The sequence below is a fragment of the Podarcis muralis genome, chromosome 2, assembly GCF_964188315.1.
Source record: "Podarcis muralis chromosome 2, rPodMur119.hap1.1, whole genome shotgun sequence".
Lineage (NCBI taxonomy): Eukaryota > Metazoa > Chordata > Lepidosauria > Squamata > Lacertidae > Podarcis > Podarcis muralis.
In genome coordinates, this window is record NC_135656.1 from 65,517,657 (window position 1) to 65,542,100 (window position 24,444).

The 24,444-nt window shown below is 41.6% G+C and overlaps 1 protein-coding gene across 2 annotated transcripts in view; it reads left to right on the top strand.

The window, feature by feature from the left end:
* The window catches only part of SGCD (sarcoglycan delta), a 371,321-nt gene that overhangs the window by 243,747 nt on the left and 103,130 nt on the right, over nucleotides 1-24,444 (top strand). The gene's annotated exons all lie outside the window — the stretch shown is intronic.

The following is a 24,444-nucleotide window of genomic DNA, read 5'->3' on the forward strand; positions in this document are numbered from 1 at the left end:
CATGAACTACGAAGAGTATAATATAACTTGGAAACAGGAAAACTAATTTTTAACTTTAAGAAATGAGCAATGTGCCTGTCTTCGTCCCCACATTTTTATTGCCCCTTAAGGGCCTTGTTCCTCTTACTTCATAAATTCTAGATGTAAAATTTAATTTACACCATATTAAAAATAAACGTTTGGAACATTAACTTTAAGGGTATTCTCCTTCAGAAGCTCATTTTTCACTAAGTTTTCCTCCTTACAGCAACAAGTTACGATGAATGTACAATAAAGGTTCTGCCCTGGAGGAGTAGGTTATGAGTTCAGTGTACAGAAGTCATACATTGCATTTGTTGAAGAGGAGGTTAGCTTAATATCTGTACTATGGAACAGTCAAAACAATGATAATTGTTTTGACTGTTCCATAGTAAAGAGGTCAGAGTTTCATCCCTGTTCAATTGCTCCCATCCCTGGCAAAATGGAAATCCATACAACAGTTTAAAAGCCCCCACCCACCCATCAGCCTGTATGTCAAAAAAGTGATATCCAAATTGTTCATTTTATATATGCTCCGTATATAATGCTTCAAATATGATGCTTCCAACCTTTCCCCCCATCAGACTGCCCATTCCAGAGGCTTCTCCCGCAGAAATGACATTTAGGGGGCAACTGGAACTACAGTGGAGAGGAGGGAGCAGAAAAAAATTGCTTTCTGTGAGTGTATTTTCTCTTGCAGTTATCTGGTGTAATTTCTTAATACAATGCATTAACTTTACATTACTGGGTTTGCCATTACTCCTGTGGTGATGTAGCATGTGCTCAGGTAAAGAATGCATGGAACCTTTCACCAAGTTGACTTGAAACGCAGAACTTGCTAAAATCTGCATCTGTCAAATCCCTCAGTAGTGTACTGATTGATTGATTGATTGATTGATTGATTGATGATTGATTGACCAACCATACAGGCGCCCCCGCACATGCAAGAATTAAAAAAACACCTTGAAACAGGTTGGTTTAACTCATACTTCTCCTTTTCCGTTACCCCTTCCCCCAAGGCCTTGGAGAAACAGGAGGGAGTAACAAATGGTGAAAGGCTCTCAGTGGTTGCAAGCTTGGAGAGTGTGGGTGGCATTCAACTAATGTGTCCCATCAGCACAAAGATTTTCACTTGTGCATTGGTTCTTCTCCCTCTCCTTCCCTGCATCTGCTCTACACCCTCCTCAGATCTGTTCCACAGTGTTGGGGGAACTCCTCGCATAGATTTAAGGGGTGCACAGAGGGAAGGGGGGACATTCAGAAAATTCAGTTGTGCAGGCAGAAATCCTTGCACTGATTGAATATTCACTTAGTGCTATGCTGGATTCCACCCTGGGAGTTTGAAAGCCTCTGTGATTCCTGGCTGCATATTACAGCTGTCTGAAGCTAAGGAAAGTCCTCAACTGACAGCTTTTTAGCTGCATAAAGCAGTCTCCAGGTGCACCTGCTGTATGAGGTGGACCAGGGAGGATACTCAAGGGAGGATATTTCCACTGGTGATGCCTTGGTTGTGGAACTCTCTTCTCTGAGAGGCTCACCTGACACCCACATTATGGTTCTTATGGCTCTGTGTGAAGACCCTTATATTTAGCCAGGCATTTTTTTAAAAAATAAGATATTTTGGTGCTCTTTTTTTTGGTAGTATTTCCTGCTGTCAGCTCTATCTTTTAGGGTGCTGATGTGTATTTGCTTTTTTATTTTTTAATAGTTTTTAAAATGTTCACCATCCAGAGAATGTTAGTTATTGGGCAATATAGAGATGTTGTTAATAAATAAGCAAATAAATAAAATCAACGTTCTGAGAAAGATAAGGAAAAACATGTTTAAATTAGCCCTTCTCCATCCTTTATGCTAGGGCAAATTTTGTCTGAACATACCCTGAGCATAAATAAATGCTATTGCACAATTGTAGCACCTTAGAGTAATGAAATTAGAGTGACCTTATGGTGTTTTTTTTGTTTGTGAATGGCTTTTCTGTTCTGTTCTTTGATTATTGTTGTTTTCTGGGTGATAGACAAGTGTAGCTTTGAGGACTCAAACTGGAGTCTTCCGTTCCATTAAGTCAGATATCGGCAAACAAGCATATGTTATGTTTTAGGTCATTGCAAATCCAAAGCTTCTTTCTTTATTGAATTTGTTATTTTCCTTAAACAAAATGTTTAGCTCAGCAAAGCTTGATAATGAAAAGCAAACTACAAACAGTCTCAGTGAAATGCTTCAGGGGAAAAGATGTGAACAAGTTTCTGTGTTGGACGCACAGAAAATATCCATATTTATCTAGAGGCTATCCAAGGTTCACTAATAAACAGAGGTGTTTTTCACCTATTCCTCAATGTTACAGAGAGATGCAAGAACTGGAAAGAATAAGAGACCCCAGGTGGAACACAGGAGCATGTTAACAAATTCATAAAAGTTTACTAATGCATAAAACCATTTGGCTTTGGCTTAAGATTTCAGGGCATCAGACAGGCAGCTATTTCCAGAGGAATGATTATGGCACAGAAGGCTGATAGAATAATACAACACAATCCCAGAACTTTTACATAGTATGCAAAGTTATGAATGGGGCCATCCGGGAAATGTGAGGCCCAAAAAGTCAAATCAAGCACATTTGGTATGTCTCAGATAAGTTACCGGTAAATACACATAGCCATGAATTGCTGCAAGTTAGGTTGGATGGACTCAAGCAATCCATGGCTGTCAGGGCAGGGTGGGGAAAGCATGGGAAGAGGACTAGGCCATACTTGTCTGGTGGTTGTGTCTCCTTGAAGGCCCAGTGTTGCAGCTCTTCTTCCTGCTTTACACTGCACAATGCTTCTGCTCAACAGCTATGAAGCGGCTCCATGCAGCACTCCTGCTGAATAGCTCTTAAGCAGAAGGATGTGATCCTGCAAGGTGCCAGTGCATCCCCATCTGCCTCTTTTAAAACCTTAGCTCTGCCACCCAAATTGCTTCAGCGTGGTTTGCCCCCTGGGTGGCACAGGGCATATCTACCGAGTCTGGGAAGTTCAGGGGAAGTATCCAAGCACAACCTGAGTAAATATATTCCAAAAAAAAAGAAAGAGTGAAATTAGGTACTTTGATTTAGTGGCACTTGGGCATTTGCACATTACTACTGTGATCAATACTGCGACTGGACCTAATGGTCAGGGGTCCCTTTACCTTTACTACGCAGGTGGCGCTGTGGGTTAAACCACAAAGTCTAGGGCTTGCTGATCAGGTCAGCGGTTCAAATCCCTGTGACGGGGTGAGCTCCCGTTGTTCGGTCCCTGCTCCTGCCAACCTAGCAGTTCAAAAGCACATCAAAGTGCAAGTAGATAAAGAGGTACCGCTCCAGCGGGAAGGTAAATGGTGTTTCTGTGTGCTGCTCTGGGTTGCCAGAAGCTGTATGCTGGCTCCCTTGGCCAGTAAAGCGAGATGAGCGCTGCAACCCCAGAGTCATCCGCGACTGGTCCTATTGGTCAGGGGTCCCTTTACCTTTACTGTGATTAAACGTCTAACATTGTCTTGGCAAAGCAGAGTCCACAGGCAATCCACAGTTGCTCACCTTGTTCAAGGCCATGATGAGCATCAGAAGACTGACTTGATGACACCAAGTCAACTAATACTTCTTGCACTCTCCAAATTCCTTCTGAAACTGGTATGCTATCTATGTGGCAGATGGAAAATATGGTGCATATTTTCTTCCTTCAGCAGGCAAGTGATGATATTCATAATTGATGTCTAAGTGTTCCATTGACTTAAGGGGTTTTGTCTAATTATCTGTGCTCTGAATCATGAGAGAGTTTCTGGTGAGCCTTGTTTTTAGTGGCAGCTGTCTACCCAACTGCATCTGTTCATTATCTCTGGTTTGATTTCATTAACTGATGTACATTAATGAGGCATTAAGCAACTTATGTTTATGTTACCAGGCAGGCAGTGGCACAACTTTCTGGTGATTGTACTTATTAATGCAACAGGCATGGGTAAGCAGATTTTTAGTTAAAATTCTCATTAGCCATTTCCTCAAGTGCGCTGGTTGAAAAGATGGACCAGAAGAATAAGGAAAGGTCTCCTTAGTTAGCTTCGGTTTCAGATCATGCTCCTGTGCCACAAACTTCGCCAACCAGACTGAAGCAGGATAATGAATGCATCTGCATGATTAAAACATCTGTGTCAGTCCTAAAGGGTCAATTCAGAGGCTAGATTGGCATAACAATTGCCAAGGAAAGCCAAATTAACCAAACCTAATGTTCTTCTAATCATTAGCCCATTGAGCTGACAATGATGGGTAGCAAACATGCACCAGTGAACAGTAATGAAGCTGCTCCTGGATCAGCTCAGCATAGGTTTTTTCGGCTAATTAGGTAGACAAAAATGTTAATTTAATCAGAGGAGCATGTATTCATTAAAGAAGGTGTGTAAGAGAGCTGAAGGAGAAAATTAGCTCAGTCAAGAGATAAAATATAGCCACTGACTAAGTTGTCCATATATGCAAGATCACATGTTTCAAGGATGGATTGTCATCTCTTGGTTGTTAGACAGAGAGTGTGAGAACTCTCAATTACTAATTAATCTCTGAAGTGTATCACAAATAACATTGCTTGTGTCTGTTACACTCTGGCCCTAAACAGTTGTATGGTGTATCCCCTTCCCACTTTTTCTTTTTCTTTTTCCTTTCCTTTTTTCCTGCTCTAGTAGAAAAAAATGTCAGTTAGTTATAGTTATAACGTTATGGAAACCACAGTCTCAGACTCTATGTTACTGGATATGGAATATTGCTGACACTATATTGCAAGGGAAACTATGGCAGTTGCAGTGACTCAGATCTAGAAGGGAATGTGCACCTATTTTTCTCAGGGTTTTCTGTTCTGAACATGTCCCACACAGAAACCCAAGCAACTCTTCAAGGACTCTTGAGTTTAAAAAACAAAACAGCCTTGATATTTTGCTGTGGAAGGGGTTATACAGGCAATTTAACATGCCAGTGCTGTTTTACTCTGGACTTGCTTTTGACCTCTTATTCTCCAGGATGAAAAGGGAAAGCAAATTTCCACACCCGTTTTCTTCTGTCTTTAGGGGTGTGGTTGAGGGGGAGTACATAGAAATGGCATTCCAGGCTTTCTCAATGGGAGAGTGCTGGCATCATCTTCCCAGAACACAAGCTTGCCTTGTTCTCTCAGAGCTCAGTAGCCGTGCCTTAATTTGGAAACATTAAGCCTTATTCCCACTGTGGACCATTTCAGGGTGTGGTGGTGTGAAGGCAGTGAAGTGTGTTATATAAATGTATTTCCTGTTTTTCTCCCCCTCTGAATTTTCCATGTAAGGGTTTTAGTGCTGCATACAAATTCTGTCTTGTCTTTTCTTTTTACTGAAGGCTGCTGTCTGTTCCTTAACTGCAAAGAAGTTAAAACAGATATACTTTGGATTGAATAGGGAAGGTGGTGAAGAGAAAGCAAGAGTGGATTTTGGGAGGCGGGACGGAATAATGTGCTCAGAAAACAACACCCTGCTGGTAAATTCTAAATCTGGGATCAGGGCAGGAGGTGGCAGTAGTGAGGAAAAGATGCTATGTGCATTCTCAAAGGTACATTATCCATATTCAAGATTTAAAAGGTGAAGGTAAAGGACCCCTGGACGGTCAAGTCCAGTCAAAGGCTACTATGGGTCCACACAAGATAGCATTGGAAACAGTAAAGGTAAAGGTAAAGGTAAAGGTACCCCTGACCAACAGGTCCAGTCGTGACCGACTCTGGGGTTGCGCGCTCATCTCGCTCAAGAGGCCGGGAGCTGGCGCTTGTCCGAAGACAGCTTCCGGGTCACGTGGCCAACGTGACTAAGCCGCAGCTGGCGAGCCAGCACCAGCGCAGCACACAGAAACGCCGTTTACCTTCCCGCTGGAGAGGGGTCCCTATTTATCTACTTGCACTTTGGGGTGCTTTTGAACTGCTAGGTGGGCAGGAGCTGGGACTGAACAATGGGAGCTCACCCCATCGTGCGGGGATTCAAACCTCCGACCTTTCAATCAGCAAGTCCTAGGCACTGTGGTTTAACCCACAGCGCCACCCGCGGTCCCCATTGGAAACAGTATATTTGGTCAAATACTGGTGCATTATTGGCAAAAATTAAGTTATGGGGGAAAGGAAATAAAGAAATCTTGCTTGCCAATAACAAGAAGTCAGCAAGAAATGGACAGGAAAACCCCTCTGAGGATGACGATGATAGATGATTAACTGATGGAAATAAGAAAAATTAGGAGGGATGGTTATATGGAGGGGGACAGAAAGTATGTGTGGTCTTTGTGGATGCTACAGTGGCAGCAACTGGAGCACCGGGGCTGAAACATTTGTTAACTCAGTCTATGTCATCCATGGAGTAATATTTCAAAGTCTAGCCTTGGGAATTTTGAGCCTCCTGTCTAGTGTATGCAAGCAAACTGGCCCTCCACACTGCTGGAGTCCTTGTTTTGTACACTCAGTTGTTGCCATTAGCCATGCTTGTGACTTGCGAACCAAGCCCGGATTATTGTATCAGTTCTAATAAGAGAGACATTGAAGTTAAATATTTAAACAATTATATTGCTGTTATTAATATATAAATGGATTTTGTTTCTTGTTCAGGAGCAGAAATATTGAGTTCATTTAATACTGTATTCCGCATATAAAGACTGGATAGCTTATGTTTGTTAGGCTTTTTCTCCTTTTACTCTCTGATTATGGAAGAAAATGCAGAATGATTTACTGCAGTGTATTTTGCTATTAAGTTTTGCACTAGTTTCTTGCTGCAGTGGCCGTCTCAGAACTTGACAATTGTTCCTAACCATTGCTTATCAGAATTGCTGAAATGTGCAAAACATGAGTTTTGACCATGCAGTCTCTCATTCAGCCGAGACCCATAAAATCAAAGTCCATTTGAAATGTGAAATATACTTTATTGATTGTTTAATTAGAATGGGGAAGGATAAGCAGCAGGAAGCATAAGCTGGTACTCTTTTGAAAGAGTCAAGGGGGGGAAATCATCCATATGCAAAGCTGCAACAACATTTCAGGCTTTGTTTTCTTGTAATCATGGATACAAAGGCCCAAAAGTTGCTGGCTTTGCAATTTCATTATAATGAGTTAAAATATGAACATATCACAGCAGAAGTGAGTTATGGATCAGGAAACATGAGTAGAGAAGGAGCTCAACAACTCTGCAAAGGAAGATTATAATTAAAAACCTATCAAAGCTTCCTCTCCAATCGAAAGGAAAAAACCCCCCAACAATAATCTTTTAAATGAAATGCTAACCATACTTCTGGTTGGCCAAACTGAAATAGCAGGGAAGGTGTTGCAGCATATATTTTGTCAAATGCCAATGTTGCCCCACCACTGGCTGTTTTGAAGGGCTACTGTGGAAAGTGGGGAAATGTTTACTGTATGGTTCTTTCCCCTCTCTAGTTAATTTACAAGCACTGGGCAATGATGTGTGGGAGAGGCATTATGTTACACTGCATTGCAACATAATGATTTGCTAATGCTTGCCAGTTTAAAGGAGGTCATCCCCAGCGCAATGCGCTGTACCTCCAAGTCTCTGGTCAATTTGCAGCTGCTTTGCCAAGGAATGAGGAGGAATTGCATTCCATGTTGTACTGCAGATAAACTCCTTCAGAACTGGCAAGGTGCTGAATGTTGACACTTCATAGGAACCAATCCAAAATGTGATCCAATTCCCTTCTACTCTCTCATCCTTTTGCAAGCACTTTGCCTCTTAGATAGCCAAGGATTACCCATGTGATCAATCCAATAAGGATTTTCCCTTGTGATGTCACTGCCCTGAGGGGTTTTGTTTTGTTTTATTTAGAAAGGCAGGATGTTAATGTTTTGATGAAAGGACAAAATCTTTTGACCAGCATAAACTCTGTCATGTGACTTGAAATAGGGGTGTCTCTTTGTCCTAGTCTACCCCATGCCCACTTTCCTTTTTGGGGGAATTTATGCAAAAGTAAGTTCCCCTGGATGAGCACAAGTTCTGCCTATTCCAAACTCACACATCCTGTCAGAATCTGTCAGATTTTTAGGGAAATCAAGTGAGGAGGGGACTGTGAAGCTGATGTTAGAAGCAGTGCAATTAATTAAGGGCTGCAGCAGGTGAAGGGAGTTAGGAAAATAAATGAGGGCTTTACGGTGAGTGGAAATATTAATTAATTAGTTCCCTGCTAGTTTTTATCAGCCAAGAGAGGCAAGGATCCAGAAGGCAAGGGGTCGCCCTGACCAATCCAAGCACCTTGTCCACATTCTCAAGTCTGAAGTAAAACTCGTTTGCTTCCACACACCCAAATCTGCATGGATTTTAGCACTGTATGTTTATATCCAATGTTGCCCTAAAACAGAACCATTTTTCAGAAGTCGTCTTCCTGAAATATAAGGCCCCATTCAGTCAAAATGTAAGCAAGTCATCAGGGGATCTTCACATTTTACATTGTCAATTTGTATGAGGATCAGCCCCAGATATAACGAAAGAAACAGAATGTTGTCCTTCCAGGCTGCTTCACTATCTATCTAAAGAACTCTGTAAAAGGGAGCTTTTAATATGTGTAATAACCAAGTCTAGGTTTACAATTGTTACCAATATCTCCCAATAAATTGTTTTGCCGTTGACTTAGAGATTTCACGAGCCTCCAAAACTTTTGTCTTGATTGATTCACGGGACTGGAAAATGGTTAAAGCTTGAAGAACAAGAACATTTGAGTGAAGATTGCTAGCAGCAAAAACATAGAAATGTTCAAATGTACTGAAAGATCATAAAAGAAAAATCAATACCAAGCATTACATGAGGACCTAATGGTGTAGGAAAAGATGCTGCTCCTGGAATGGTCTGATACAACTGATTCTGTGACTGAACAACTGACTTTTAGTGCCACACTTGAATGGTCAAAAATAGATTGCGTACCTGAACCTTTGCTAGCAAATGGAAGATTCAGGACAGATAAAAGCGCATACTTTAACTATGAAATTCACTCCAACATATGAGGCAGTGACAACCACTAACCTAGATGGCTTTAAAAGAGGATTAGACAAATTAATGAAGAAGAGAGTAGCTATCGGTAGCTTTAAAAAAAAGGTAAAGGACCCCTGACAGTTAAGTCCAGTTGCGAACGACTCTGGGGTTGCGGTGCTCATCTTGCTTTACTGGCCGAGAGAACCGGCGTTTGTCCACAGACAGCTTCCGGGTCATGTGGCCTACATGACTGAGCCGCTTCTGGCAAACCAGAGCAGAGCACGGAAACGCCATTTACCTTCCCGCCGGAGCGGTACCGATTTATTTACTTGCACTTTGATGTGTTTTCAAACCACTAGGTGGGCAGGAGCAGGGACTGAGCTACAGGAGCTCACCCCGTCACGGGAATTCGAACCGCCGACCTTCCGATTGGCAGGCCCTAGGCTCTGTGGTTTAGACTACAGTGCCACCCGCGTTCCGGTGGTGTCAGTAGCTACTAGCCTCTATAAGGATGAGGAGAAGAGAAGGGAGGTTTGGTTGTGTTTCCTGCATTGAAGGGGGTTGGAGGTGGGTGGAGTTTTATGCTTTCAGTAGTTGCATGCTTGCAGGGTCTTGTGTGGTTGAGGTATCGTTGTGTGGCGCATGGGTGGTTGTGTGGTGCCTACAACAGTTTCTCAAGTTTCCTGATTTGCCCTTGGGCCCAGATACGTTTGTGAACATACCACCACACTGTTGCAAAAGGAGTAGACATTGCACTGGCTGGCTCATTCTGCAAACATTCTAGTCCTGGCCACAAAACCAAACCAAAAACAAAACTTCAGAAATCCCTAGGTGCACACATCACCTTAGATGTTGCCATAGACTATAACGTGGCAGGAGAACATTAATAGTTTTAAACTGCTGTTGAGCAAACCAATGAAATACAGACTTTATTGATGAGCCTAAATAAAGTATACCATTTCCCCACCACCACCAAAATGGGAAAGAAATGTGAAATTCTAAAAATTGGTTTAAAAAACGTAACAGAGCATCCACATCTGTCACTTTTTACTTGCTGTAGCTGTGCCAATTTTTCTTGCATTCATTGGAAATTGGGCACATTCGTAGACCTCATCAGATAGATCATGCCAGGTTTCAAGTTATTACCTCAGCCTGTGCCATTTTTATAAGCTATAGAATGTTGAGACTTATAATGGCAGAACCTTTGGGCGGGGCTACTTTCCTTAACTAAAGGGGCACTCTGATGTCCCTTTAATATGTTCTGGATCCAGTAATAATTCTTTCAGCATTTGTTTCTAGAAACCAATATTTTTATGCCTATCTGTTTGAGGGCAGTAGCTTATTTTCCTCATTTCTATGCTGTTCTCGGAGCCCGCTTGCTAACAACAATGTCATGGACTCACTATAGATAACTCTGGGAGACAGTTTAAATTATTTTTCAGTATATTCTGATAGCAAAAGGAACTACATCATATATTTTTGTGACAAATGCTGCTATAAAAATTCCATAGTGGTTTCTTAGAGAAGAATTCTTGAGTTGCTTCTTGAGACAGGGGAATCTGATTTTAAAGTAAGTTGCTTCCTGAATGAACTATTTCAAGTCAGTAACTTGAAAGGAAGCTGCTAGCCATCCCTAGCCATTGTGTTCCATTCCTTCTACTCTCCACTGGAATCTGAAATATTCCTCGCTTAGCAGTCCTTGAGAAATGATCAGTAGGATATACTTTTGAACACCTCTTTTGTTTTGCTTTATTTTTTCTATTTAGCTGAAGGGCTAATGTTGTCAGTGTGCTCTGTGAGTACACGGAAGGGTTTGGAGCGACCTATGAAATGTCTACCTCTTTGGCTGAATTTTATTTATCATTGCTGAAGCCTGCATGTATTGATTCCTTATGCCCGTTGTAGTTGTGGAAAAACCCTGATCTTGCAAATATATAAGAATAATATTGAGGTTTCCCCATGTGTTGCATATGATAGAAAGCCATTTGTTATGATTTACGGACAGGGAGAGCAACACCACTAATGTAGATTAGGACTAATAATAATCTTTGTCTTGGATATTTTTTCCCCATTTTGGACTTCGGTCTGTGTATTCCCAAAACGAAAGTTCCTGTTGTTTCTAATTCATGTCTGGTTTGTTTGTTTGTTTGTTTGTTTGTTTGTTTGTTTGTGGGTGGGGGGTGTCAAAACAGCTCTGCTAATGCAAATATGGTTTATTGTTCTTATAGAGTAATCATATTTTGCTTTTATGTTTTTACCTCCTTCAGTCCCAAGCTCAAGTAATGACATGGATTGACCTGTTGGCAAAGCACTGTAAAATACAATAATAAAATCTACCCTTAGGTTGGTTGTATTAGTAGGTGCAAACTGAGATTGGCCCAAAGTGACGTCATCAAAATGACATCATCACAGTGACATCATCCAGTCCTTCAGAATAGTAGGATACCTTCAGAGCTGGGGGGGGGGGGTTCCTCATTTTAAAAAATAATGATAAAAGCTTCAAGTGGTAGATGGAGTGCATTTTCTTTGAAATCTGGGACAGTCTGTCCCATGGGGAAAGTGGTGTCATGACATATGATTGTTCCCCTGAAGAAAGAATGTTAGCTACCCTGATAGAAAGAGATGCAGATTATATGTCTATTTGTTATGTATGTCTAGAAAATATATAAATACTTAAGAATGAAGTGAAATAACATTACAGATTGTTCTGCTGTACCATTTCAGAATTTTTTATTTGTGCCCAAAGTGGTGATTTTGTGTTTGTTTGTTTGTTTGTTTTTAGTCTGTAAGGGTGAGTTTAGCCTAAAATTAGGAAGCTCTGGATATTAATTCATTTTTGTGGTTGTGCCTTTGGTAGCCTTATACTTTACCCTGGTCTTTGACACCTGAGATGTGAAACCCACCCTATTCCAATGACATTAATTTGTTTTAACTGTTTTTAATTCTGCATTTCAAATTGTTGTAACCTGTCCTGAGACCTGATTGCAAAGGGTGAATCATAATCATCATCACACTTTAAAAAGGTTAATAGTTTTGTTCCTCGTGAGAAAAGGCTTTAAAATGTTTGATTTTATCAGCATTTGTGTGCTTTTAGGACAAAAAACAAACAAACCAGATCTCCACCAGAAATTTATGCTAAATATTTGTTTGATTTCCAGTGAGCCTTTTGACTTGACACATCTTTTCGAACAGATGCCTCTTCTGGGAGGTAACGGGGACTGACCTGTTACTCCTTACTTAATTCTGTGATTGGCAGTAAAGGTAAAGGTACCCCTGCCCGTACGGGCCAGTCTTGACAGACTCTGGGGTTGTGCAGCCATCTCACTTAAGAGGCCGGGGGCCAGCGCTGTCCGGAGACACTTCCGGGTCACGTGGCCAGCGTGACGAAGCTGCTCTGGTGAGCCAGCACCAGCGCAGCACACGGAAACGCCGTTTACCTTCCCGCTATAAAGCGGTACCTATTTATCTACTTGCACTTAGGGGTGCTTTCGAACTGTTAGGTGGACAGGAGCTGGGACCGAAGGACGGGAGCTCACCCCGCCGCGGGGATTCGAACCGCCGACCATGCGATCGGCAAGCCCTAGGCGCTGAGGTTTTACCCTCAGCGCCACCCGCGTCCCTCTAATCTGTGATTGGCAGATACTTGCAATTCACCAGTGCAAAAAGTAAAGCTTTAAATTTACTTCTATTTCCATCTGTGAAATTGGGAGCTACTTGAGCCAATTTTAGTATTAGCACTTCCCCATAATAAACTGCATGAACCTAAATAGTTAAGAGATTGAATTCCTGTATGGCTGTGTATGTGTTGGCAAGGTAGACGCAAAGCTAAACAGGTTGTGAATTTAATGGGCATAATCTGAATTATTGTTTTTATTGAATGAAGTCTTGATATCTGCTGTTGGGAATATGGCAATAATACAGAAAATGCTTATAAGAAAATGAACCATTTTATAATGTCCCTAAAACAAATGTTCCATAAGATATGCATGGCTGGTAAATTTGAAACCACCTTGGGAGTCCTGATAGGGTAGAAAGGCAGGCTTTACATTTTGAGGCAGGCGGGAGTTAATAAAATGTGCTGCTGTTGTACTAAAAAGGAGTTTTGCAGAGAGAGTGTTTTGTTATTAACTGCTTGCTAGCCACTTTTAATATTTTCTTGTTGGATTTTTTGAGTAGTTTTCCAAATAAAAAGTACTTACATTTATTAGAAATAAATTAAATTAACCATGCTTCAGTTCATAATCAGCCTAAAGCATGCCAGCAGTTGAGTCTTTCCCCCACAGAACAGTTTTTTTAATTTATATATTTACAAAAATTGTACCCTGCCCTTTAGCCAAAAAGGCTCTCAGAGTGTCTTACAGAAATCATTTTCTGATTCCCTGCCATCAGGCTTGGAATCTAAAAAGACAGGACACAAGAGGAAAAAGGAAGAGGAGGGAAGAGGGAAAAGCAAGCTCAAGGACAAGTTCTTAAAGTTACAGCTGATGACTGCAGAGGTTCTTGACTGTCTTGCATTCTCGCCCAGAAAGTACTCTTCCCCCTAGATCAGATCCAAGAGTTCTAGGCATGTGCTTATATTTAAAAGTTTACCATAATGTTATGCAATGTTACACAATGTATGTATATCACTGTGTTATGGTTAGGGAATGTTTTCCTAATGAAATTTATGTGGGGAGGGGATATAATTCTCAGACACAAGAGAAAATTATTTTATTTATTCAGGTGATGGTTCAAGTTTTCTCATAAAAATGAATTTTACAGTGGCAAGTTAATTGAAAAATTAACTGGAAGTCATATTTTACACTACTGCTTTTCTTTGCTTAAGGAATTATTCCAGTGTCATTGAATGGCTTTTTATAATTCCTACTAAAGTCAGCAGAAAGACTATCACTGACTCAAATAGAAGTTGAATACAGCCGTAAGCTGACTGTTACACCAAAAGGGGGTAAATGCCAATTGATTTTTACATGAGAACAGATTGAGCCCTAGGAACAAACGGATGGGAATAGACTGGAAATCAGAATGGAATTTATCCAGATCTTTTTGGCTTTTTACCCTAATGGCTGGAGGAGACAACTCTAAGTCTTTGCATTCTGGACATGCAGAAATTGACTGAGAATGTTCAGCAGCTAATAGGTTTTCAGAATAGAGGAATCTTCAAAGGCAAATGCTTGTCCAGTTCAGCATTCTATTTCTTACAATGACTAATAGCACTCATGGCATCAAGGGGAAACGGAAGAGCTGGGACCCCTTCGCATTTGTCCATATATGCTTAATTTATAACTCTATAATCATAGTATTTGTTTTGGGGGGTTAGGGTCATTTTCTACAGTTTTTTAGCTCTTCTAATTTCAGTCCACAGCATTCATCACAACTCCCTTTGTTATCTCCCAACATGACATAACCACCTAAGATAGATAATATTTCAAAGTACTAACATTTTTTCCCCCTTGGAAAAGTTTTTGTGAGACTTTTATTCCTTAGTATTGGATATGCAGAATATTCCCATGTAACAGTTCCCCAGTGTAACACACCTTTGGTGTGTTGGTTGTTTGGGCCAGGGCGGTGGGTGGGGCGGAATCTTGAAAAGTATTTACTCAGCATAATAAGGTAAAGGTAAAGGTACCCCTGCCCGTACGGGCCAGTCTTGACAGACTCTGGGGTTGTGCGCCCATCTCACTTAAGAGGCCGGGGGCCAGCGCTGTCCGGAGACACTTCCGGGTCACGTGGCCAGCGTGACGAAGCTGCATCTGGCGAGCCAGCGCAGCACACGGAACGCCGTTTACCTTCCCGCCAGTAAGCGGTCCCTATTTATCTACTTGCACCCGGGGGTGTTTTCGAACTGCTAGGTTGGCAGGCGCTGGGACCGAGCAGCAGGAGCGCACCCCACCGCGGGGATTCGAACCGCCGACCTTTCGATTGGCAAGCCCTAGGCGCTGAGGCTTTTACCCACAGCGCCACCCGCGTCCCTCTACTCAGCATAATAGTAAACCATTAAAAGCAAATTGGTAAAAGCAAGCACAAGCATTTTCTGCAGTACTTGGTTAAGTTTCAGAGAGGCAAAAAGACAGCTGATCGGGTCTGTATTTTTTTTTATCATGGATTGCCACACTTATAGAGGTTGTTCACAGGTGTCTTCTGAACAGTTTCTGAAAACAGCTTTCTGTTAGGTTTACTTGTTGGTCTTGAGATAAGTTATTTTAGGTGAATTTTACTTCCTTAGAGGATGGTTTTTATTCTTTCAACTCTGCAGGAGAGCTGATTGTTGAAAACTTTACCATGCAAATATTGCTAGCCTTTAGCAAATGTGGCAGTTTTGACAATACACCAAGCCAACAAGCAAAAACACTCTGCTCCCATATATATTTTGGGGGAGGCCCCCAGAAGCAGTGCCCGAATTGCATGTGAGTTTCTGCCTCCCACGTAATGTTATGAATGTGAGGAGACCATTTGTATGAATAAGTTTGGGAGTTTTTTTTAGTGCAAACCACTGACCATTATTGATACACCAGATCTTTAGCTTCGACTATTGTGCTTAAATCCCAGTTAACTATAAAGTCCTCTGCTTTATCAGCAACTTCATTTATTAAAGGCCCATGAACTTCCAAAACAATCCAGATCCAGGATTTATAGACTAGGATTACCTTACAAGGCAAAAGTACAAGTCCCCAAATTAATGGAAGGATTACTAAAATGGATTTGTATGTGTTTCATAATTTAAGTTGAGATGCAGATTTCAGGATGAAATAGAGTGCACACCATGTGTACAAGTATGCGTGCTAGTTTTACACTGTCATGTCCCACATTAAGGTCATGTAGCAGAGAGCAGTGAGTGATCACAGGTACCCAGCAAATGTGTACAACATGTACCCATGAAGAAAGTAGGCAGGAGTATATGTTCTTAATCCATAAAATGTGAAATACCGGAAGGACAGATCCTGAAGCTGAGGCTCCAATACTTGGCCACCTCATGAGAAGAGAAGACTCCCTGGAAAAGACCCTGATGTTGGGAAAGGTGGAGGGCACAAGGAGAAGGGGATGACAGAGGACGAGATGGTTGGACAGTGTTCTCGAAGCTACAAACATGAGTCTGACCAAACTGTGGGAGGCAGTGGAAGACAGGAGTGCCTGGCGTGCTCAGGTCCATGTGGTCACAAAGAGTTGGACACAACTAATCGACTAAACAACAACAAAGGTCTCATGGACAAACAGCCAGTAGAACCTGCCTCACCTGCTGTTATTCATAAACAGCTACTTAATGCCTAATAAACTATCAAGTCCAAACTGTAAAGTAAGAGTACGAGAGATGGAATACATTTGCATTATTTCCAAACATTATAATTCACAACAGTCATAAAGCGGCAATTCTAATCTAACTTGAATCCAATAAACAAATCCTTGTTTATAAACAAGGAAAGGTTAAAAGCTCTTACAGGTTTATTGTTGACACACATTACAAAATGAGTCCTCAGAGCTCTTGGGATAAGAACAACAACAACAACAACAACAACAACTCTCTTATCACCTTAAGGTCTGAGAGTGGGTTACATATAGGTATCATGGCATGGAGAAGAGATTTAATACCTCTTTCTTCACTGTAATGTCAAAAATAGTGGTACCGGTATTAAACTCTTCCTCTACACTAACACCATCATTCTGTAATTGGTTGTTAAACTGATCTTCTTTTCACGCCACTAAAAATCCTCTCTCATTCAGCAACAATAAAGTGACAGTTTCATAAATCAGGTTTTTATCATCACGGTCTCTTTCTTTTCTTCTTTTTTTGACATACAGCAGTCAGCAGCAGCGTATAAATTTTTATCCTTCCCCATTATGCAGCATTGTATAAAATGAGAGGTGGTTCAGACGATAAAACGGATGTGCTAGTTTTCATCATAATTTAGGAAACAGCTGAATAGTTCAAAGCACACCAGCACTGTGATGTGCCTATTGCTATTCTTATTTTCGAACAGGCAAACTGGTAGAATTAAGCTGTGATACAAAACTGCTGCTCTGGGAGATTCCACCAACAGAACTTGAAAACATATATAAACCCAGTAACTAAATCAGGTTGTTTTTTTTTAAAAAAAAAGAAAAGAAAAGGCACCTGATTTAAAGATTTTTGTTACTTAGAAATGCAGTACCTGCTTCTTTGGTCTTAATATTACAAAGGAGATGCACATCGGGGTGTGTCTGCACAAAATTCCTCAATGAGAAGAAGAAAAAATAGGTTCTGATATACTTTGTATCTTAGATACAAAACTTTTATCTCAGATGGTGAGGGTGGTGTATAGTTTCTGTGATGGAAACTGTGTGTGTGATGGACCGCACAGTGCACACAGGTTTCCCCTTAACTTTCCCTTACACTGAGATAAGGGAGGAGTGAATTTCCCCTGCTGCATTCCTTTATCATTATGTGGATTGGTATTCTATTCTTCTTGAATTTTGATTTAACCATAAGAAAGTCTAAAATCAATTGGAGCATGAACCGTTTTTGGCAGCTTTCAGGTCCTTCACGATCTGTCCTTCCAGTGAGCACTCAGGGCTGATTTCCTTAAGAATGGATCGGTTTGTTCTTCTTGCAGTCCATGGGACTCTCAAGAGTCTCCTCCAGCACCATAATTCAAAAGCATCAATTCTTCAGTGATCAGCCTTCTTGATGGTCCAGCTCTCACTTCCATACATCACTACTGGGAAAACCATGGCTTTAACTATACGGACCTTTGTTGGCAAGGTGATGTCTCTGCTTTTTAAGATGCTGTCTAGGTTTGCCATCGTCTTTCTCCCAAGGAGCAGGCGTCTTTTAATTCCGTGACTGCTGTCACGAGGTTGGTAATTAACTGTAATTCACATTTCCTAGGAACTCTGAGGTCTGCTTCTGTGACACCTCAGGCTTACTGGTGGCGACCTGGGCTCATGTTGGATTTATAGATAGCTAATATATCAAAATTACATCCAAGAAGTGCTTTTCTGCCACAGTTATAAATGTGATATAAGACCTGAAGATTCAGTAGTTATGGAGTACTTCAGGGTCTGTTGTGCTTGAAATTTAGCTGTCACTTCTGGCTTTTCTAACTATTCAACCACCAGCCATTCAGGATCAACTTATGCTTTATGACTTCTCGTGCTAGAGGCAATAAGGCTGGCTGTGCTGTTGAGGGTCATTGGTTAAGGTTTTATATTTGTTATGGACATCACAGAAGTCATGGTCTTGAAACCTTTTAAGACAGCATGATTTTTATGTTGTTACTTTTTAAAAATACAGATGTAAGTTCTTTAGACATACAGTGTAGTAGTGACCTGGATATTAAAACCAATTTTAAACCATGTAATTTTGGAATTAGCAGAGGATTATACTGCGGAGACTGATGCCACACAGGGCAAGAAGGATGGCTTCTCCTTATCATCTCATGCATATGGGCAAGCAAGGGAGCCTTACCTTTCTAGGTGCTATCTGTACTGCTGCTCTTCCTAGGGAGATTGGAAGGGAAAAGCTGGAGGCATATGTCAGAGGGTGAATTTGGTCTTTCATGTTTCTGTTACAGAGACCCTTGGTTGCTGCTGCTTACTGCTAACATGATTATAGTTCCAGGTGCTACAGGAAGTATTAATTAAAGCCTTTTTTATATTTTCATGCTCAATGTGAAGCAGTAAATTCTACTTTTCAAATAAAATAAATAAAAACGAACCCACCTATGAGTGGGGTGGTTGCCTTATGTTACATCACACCTTTAGTCTGTTTGTGGTTGGCACTGGTGTTGTGGAACGTACTCCCTGCTGAAATACAAGGGCCTCCACCTGTATTGGCATTCTGTTGACTTTTGAACACGTACCTGTTTACACAGACATCCCCTTGATCTCTTGGCCTGAGTGTCCTGTTTTAATTGCTGTGCTGTTTTAAGAGGATTGTTTTATTGCAAAAAAATTAATCGTAGAAATTTATATTTTAATGGGATTCTTTTATGCTGTATTGTTAATTATTCTGTATTTGAACAGTGTTGTGGAACTGATTATTATGGCTTGTGGTGACATGGTGCAGGGCTTTTTCACTGGTGGCACCAGTGTTGTGGAATGCCTGATAAAATACCCATCAGTTTTGGCATTCCATCAGCTCTTGAAGGCATAGGTGTTTAGGCAAGCATTCTCCCTCCACTTGAACTTCCTGATCTAATTGTTTTCAACTGATTTAATTGCTATGCTTTTTAGTTTGTTTTGTTGTATATTTGAAAAATGGATGTTGTTGTATTTAATTATATCCCGCCTTTTCCCCAGACAAGGACTCAAGGCAGCTTACAAGATAAAATAGAAAAAGATAGTCATTAAAAACTAATTAAACACTAATAGAATTAAAACATGATACAATAAGGAAAAGCCACTCTTCTTGCCTGGTATGGCATGACTTAGGACAGACTCGGTCTAGGAATGATGACACAGTCTTGTTTGTTGAAAGTACAGAATGGCACTTGTGTCTGTTAAAGACCCTTAGCTGAGATCCTGGAAAACTACTGTCAGCCCAGACAATTCAAAGCTTTTTTAAAAATTATTATTATTATTATTAAATTTATATGGCTTCTAAGCAGTTTATAAAACATAAAAGCCATTTATTTATGTATGCATATACTGCTTACATGCTCAAATGACTTCTAAGTGTTTTAAAAGTATAACATCCTTACCCAATAGAGCAATTCCATCAAAGCATTCATCCATAAAATATGAATCTTGTGCACATCATTTACATAAAATAGTATTGTTGTGCACACCTTTTGTGAAATAGAAAAGCAGTACAAGATCTGGGGCAGTGTATATAACCTAACTAGGTTTTGCATTCCTGTCTGCAAGCAAGCTCAGGAACAGCAAATCTTGTTGGTCTGCTGCGAAAAGCCGACCAAATTAATTCCTCCCCTATTCTTCCTTTTTCATAATTGATTTCTCATTGTCAGCACAGCCATTAGGACACATGAGCAGACTGTTTCCTCTGTTTTATCAGTGTAGCTGAGATAGTGTATTCAGGACCAGTGTAAAAGGCCGAAAATCTGTCCAGCTCTTCCTCCTCTGCCTTGCTGGTAAATGCTTGTTTGCCTGTCTGCTCCATAGCTGTCAAGTGTCCCTTATTTGAAGGGACAGTCCCTTATTCCAGCACCATGTTCCGCTGCTGTCCCTTATTGATGGATGTCCCTTAAATGATGTTCCTTAAATTTCAAAGGAAGCAGCTCCTCTCCCTCCCTCCTTGCCAGCCAGGGAGGAAGGAGGCTCCAACTGTGTTGCTTGGCTGTGTTACTCACCCAATAAGAAACCTAAGAACGACTGGGGGGGTGAAGCTTACATGCCTTGTGTGTGGCTAGTTAATGCAAGCTGAGGAGTTTTTTGAATGCTGGACTCCATTTTGTTGCACATGCTGCTGCAAACTTTGCAGTGCAAAGCCAGGCCGGGGAGCCATCTTAAGTTGAGGCTGCATAGGCCTTGTGGTGCATGTGATTCAGATTCTATTCAGTTGAACCTCTGGTTACAAAGTTGGTTGGACAGTGTTCTTGAAGCTACTAGCATGAGTTTGACCAGACTGCAGGAGGACAGGAAGACTGGAGTGCCTGGAACAGGTGAGGCTGCAGGTCCCTTCTTTTGGCTGCTGGTCCCTGATTGTCAAGGCTGCTGGTCCCTTATTTTCAAATCTGTAAGTTGACAGCTATGGTCTGCTCTAAGTGAGTGAGCAGTATGGCAGGAGCTAGAAGAAGGACCAGCAGCCCCGGTTTGCCTTGTCTTACAGGCCAGCAGCAATAGTGTCAAGGAGCTTCCCCTAGGAATCTGGTAGGCCTCTAGGTGGGCCTTTGGCCAAGTCCAGCAGGGCCCAAATGCATCTTGCCGAAGGGCCCCCCAGAGTCAGAAACTGATGCTGGTTCTTACATCTTCGGCACAGTCAGGTTAAGGAGCGAGTAGGATTGTGTCGTCTTTGAAATAGCTGTCTTTTCTCAGCTCTTAAATGGAACTGGCTTGCCTGACATGTAACTTGGCTAAATGGAAGCATGATAGGCTGCTGTATATTGGCTCTTGAATCACATAGCCTTGCTGAAATGTATATACCAGGAAAATCTTGTGTGGGTGTGATTCCTTTTTCAGAGCTTCAAAAGGTGTGTTTTTTTGTTTTTTTTACACCAGGCTTGCAAGGAGCTGAAATAATTCCTACTCACTCTATAATAGCAAATGATGGCACTGTGGGAATGTAATCAGAACTGCTTGGTGCTGCCCTAATCACATTTTCATTCATTGCCCTTTATGTTTTAGCTAATGTTTGGTACAACCCCACTGGAATACATAAGCCAGCATTTTTCACTGGTACTGTAAGAATTTGCTCTTTTCCATCTTTTTTTCCTTTCTAACAATACAATTCACAGCACACATCTCCCTTGAAGAGTTGCTTATCACTTCTATTTCGAAATTATATGATACCCTGAATTCTCACACCTCTGAGGCCGGAGCTCATCATCACTTACATTGTGCTAAAGGGCTTGGTTGTATCTCCCCCCCCCCCTCTCTCTGCAGAACCTTGCAACTCTATGACACACAATAATTGCCAGTGTTCTGAACCACAAGAGCTTCTGGATAATAAAAAGGTTGATAGAGAAGCTTGCAGTGGCATTTCAAACAATAATTATGGAAGCTGCATTATTATATATTAAAAATAGAATAAGTTTGATTTGACGTTCGCCAAGTTGCCATCTCTCAATCTAGCCTATCATACAGAGATAAAATGTAGATAAAATGGGCAGGAGAGAGAGAACTATATATACCTTGAGCTTCTTGGAGGAAAGTTGGGATAGAAATGTATTTCATTAGCACAGTTATCTACATCATGCATGTAAACATTATAGGTTACCTTTAATGAAGCCTTTAGGTTTAATAATGTAGGAGACTGTCTTCCCTGTCCTCATCTGTTTTCCACTGCAGGAAGTTCAGGCAGGCCCTGCATATCAAACCCCAACAAGTCCAAATTTCACTCTACTAACAGCCTTATTTCCTGTAAGATTCAACTCTGAAGTTATTTGAACAGCATCTAGATAGCTCAGTACACCTGTGCACAGTGCCTCTACATGAGAACAGGGAGGGAAGCAGCCCCTTTCATCCAACGGAATGCAGTTTCAGAAGGTACTGAGACTTTCAGGGCAGCAAGGGGGTATATGGGATGAAGTAACTATGCAAATAAATGTGACCTATTCTCTTACGTTGTTGTTGACATCTGTCTGTCTCAAGAGACAATGGAGTATGCCTCCGAGGATTAAGTCAGACTGTGTAGTGACCTCTCCAGGACATTAGCCTGGGCAATATATAGAGAGGTACTGGGCTGCCCAGGGACGCGGGTGGCGCTGTGGGTTAAACCACAGAGCCTAGGGCTTGCCGATCAGAAAGTCAGGGGTTTGAATCCCCGCGACGGGGTGAGCTCCCATTGCTTGGTCACTGCTCCTGCCAACCTAGCAGTTCGAAAGCATGTCAAAGTGCAAGTAGATAAATAGGTACTGCTCCAGCGGGAAGGTAAACGGCATTTCTGTGTGCTGCTCTGGTTCACCAGAAGCAGCTTTGTCATGCTGGCCACATGACCCGGAAGCTGTACGCCGGCTCCCTCAGCCAATAAAGCGAGATGAGCGCCGCAACCCCAGAGTCGTCCGCGACTGGAGCTAATGGTCAGGGGTCGCTTTACCTTACTGGGCTGCCCAGATGACAAAGCCCACCTTTCAGCCTCACTGATATGGTGCAAAGGAAAGCAGAGCGATGCTTTTGGCACCAGCTAGGCTGCAGGAGTTGCCAGAAGGAGGCATACAAGGTGCCATCTAACCATCTTTAAGAACTCCAGATTTCTGTAGAGTTTACTCCTTAGCTTTTTATTCTCTCAAAGATGTCCTGCAATGCAGCGGGTACAGATTTCTCCTTGGGGGTTCTTCCCAAAGCCTTTCCCTCACACACAAGGCAATGGAGGTTTAGAATCAGTTTTCCTTCTCTTAGATCGACTACCTTCCCAGGTTGATGAGACAGATCTGACCCCCCCACCGCACTTTCCGAAACCACCTTCTTGACTATTGAACACACTATTAGTCTCATCTGCTCAGTCTGCCAGAGCCTGTCTTTGCATGCAAGGAAAGTTCCTAACTCCCCAAGGGTTTGAGACCCATCAACTACCCTCACCTGGTTTAGCTGGCCAGTCAAAGCTGACAGCTTCTAGGAGCTACAGATGAGAACTGAGTGCAGGGTGGGGACCAAAGGTGGACAAACAGTGTTAGAAACTCCCATTGTTCTAGGAGCATTTTGCGAAAGGGAATTTCATAAGCACAAGCAGTTTCCAAGCTCTGGGCACAGTACTGCGCCTAAGATTTCAGATTAAAACTGCAGAGTGAAAGAAATGACCTTTTTCTGCCTCCCCACTTCCACCTACTCTCTGAAGGCCGGAGAAGAGGACCTCTTAAGAATATTAGGAGGGTGGGCAGGGGAAGGGCTAGACCATGTATAAAATGAACATAATACTTTAGCTGCAGTTCATTCATTTTCAGCTTTGTAGTCTTGTTATTAAAAAGGGCACCTAGACATTCCGTTGTTGCACCCGTAACCTAGGTTTAAGGTGCTATTTAGCTCATAGCTTTCATATCTCAGCTTCTAACACTATGGACAAACTACCCCCAGAAGGACCACCCCAACACTCCATGCACCTCTTACAGTAAATACCTAAGATAATAAGGTATATTCAGTAATCCTTAAAAAAAACTGCCTCAGGGTTTTTGTTCTGGTCTCAAGTGGCTACAGAACAGCATATTTAGCTTTATGTCAGCAGTGAGATCTATTTCACTCCCTCCTTCATAACTTCAAAATTATGCTGTCAGAAATGGCATTTCCAATGTTTGTGAGTTATTTGATAATACATTTACTCTTTCCGTTTTACACACACACACACACACACACACACACACACACACACACACACACAATTTTGAAGGGAAGAAATGCAGCATGAATTAATAAACCTGAGGGGTCTGCCTCATGGTAAAAGCCTTTTAGGGTATTTTCAGTTGTGTGTGTCGTGCCTCTGAATATCGTTGTATTGCATTGCAAACCATAAGGAACAGAATTCTTATATCTATTTCATTTTCTATTATAGTTTGCGAGTTGTTTCATTACATTTTGAAAACACATAACTAAACAATTTCTAAAAGAAGTAGACTGTTTGCAGACATCTGCTAGAAGCCTACAGCCAGCCTGAATTTCACACCATTTGTTGTAAATATTTTTTTCACATCTATGCACCGTGAGCTTAGGTACCATGAGCTGTAGCTTCTGAGCTCCCCCAGCCACACAGGACCTCTTTGGTGAGTGTGGTCTCTCACCTGTCAATCAGATGGTGACACCATTATGTTAGCTGACTCAACTATGAAGTACAAGTTTACTTGCCAGCCACACCAGCAAAGGCGGTGTGTGTGTGTGTGTGTGTGTGTG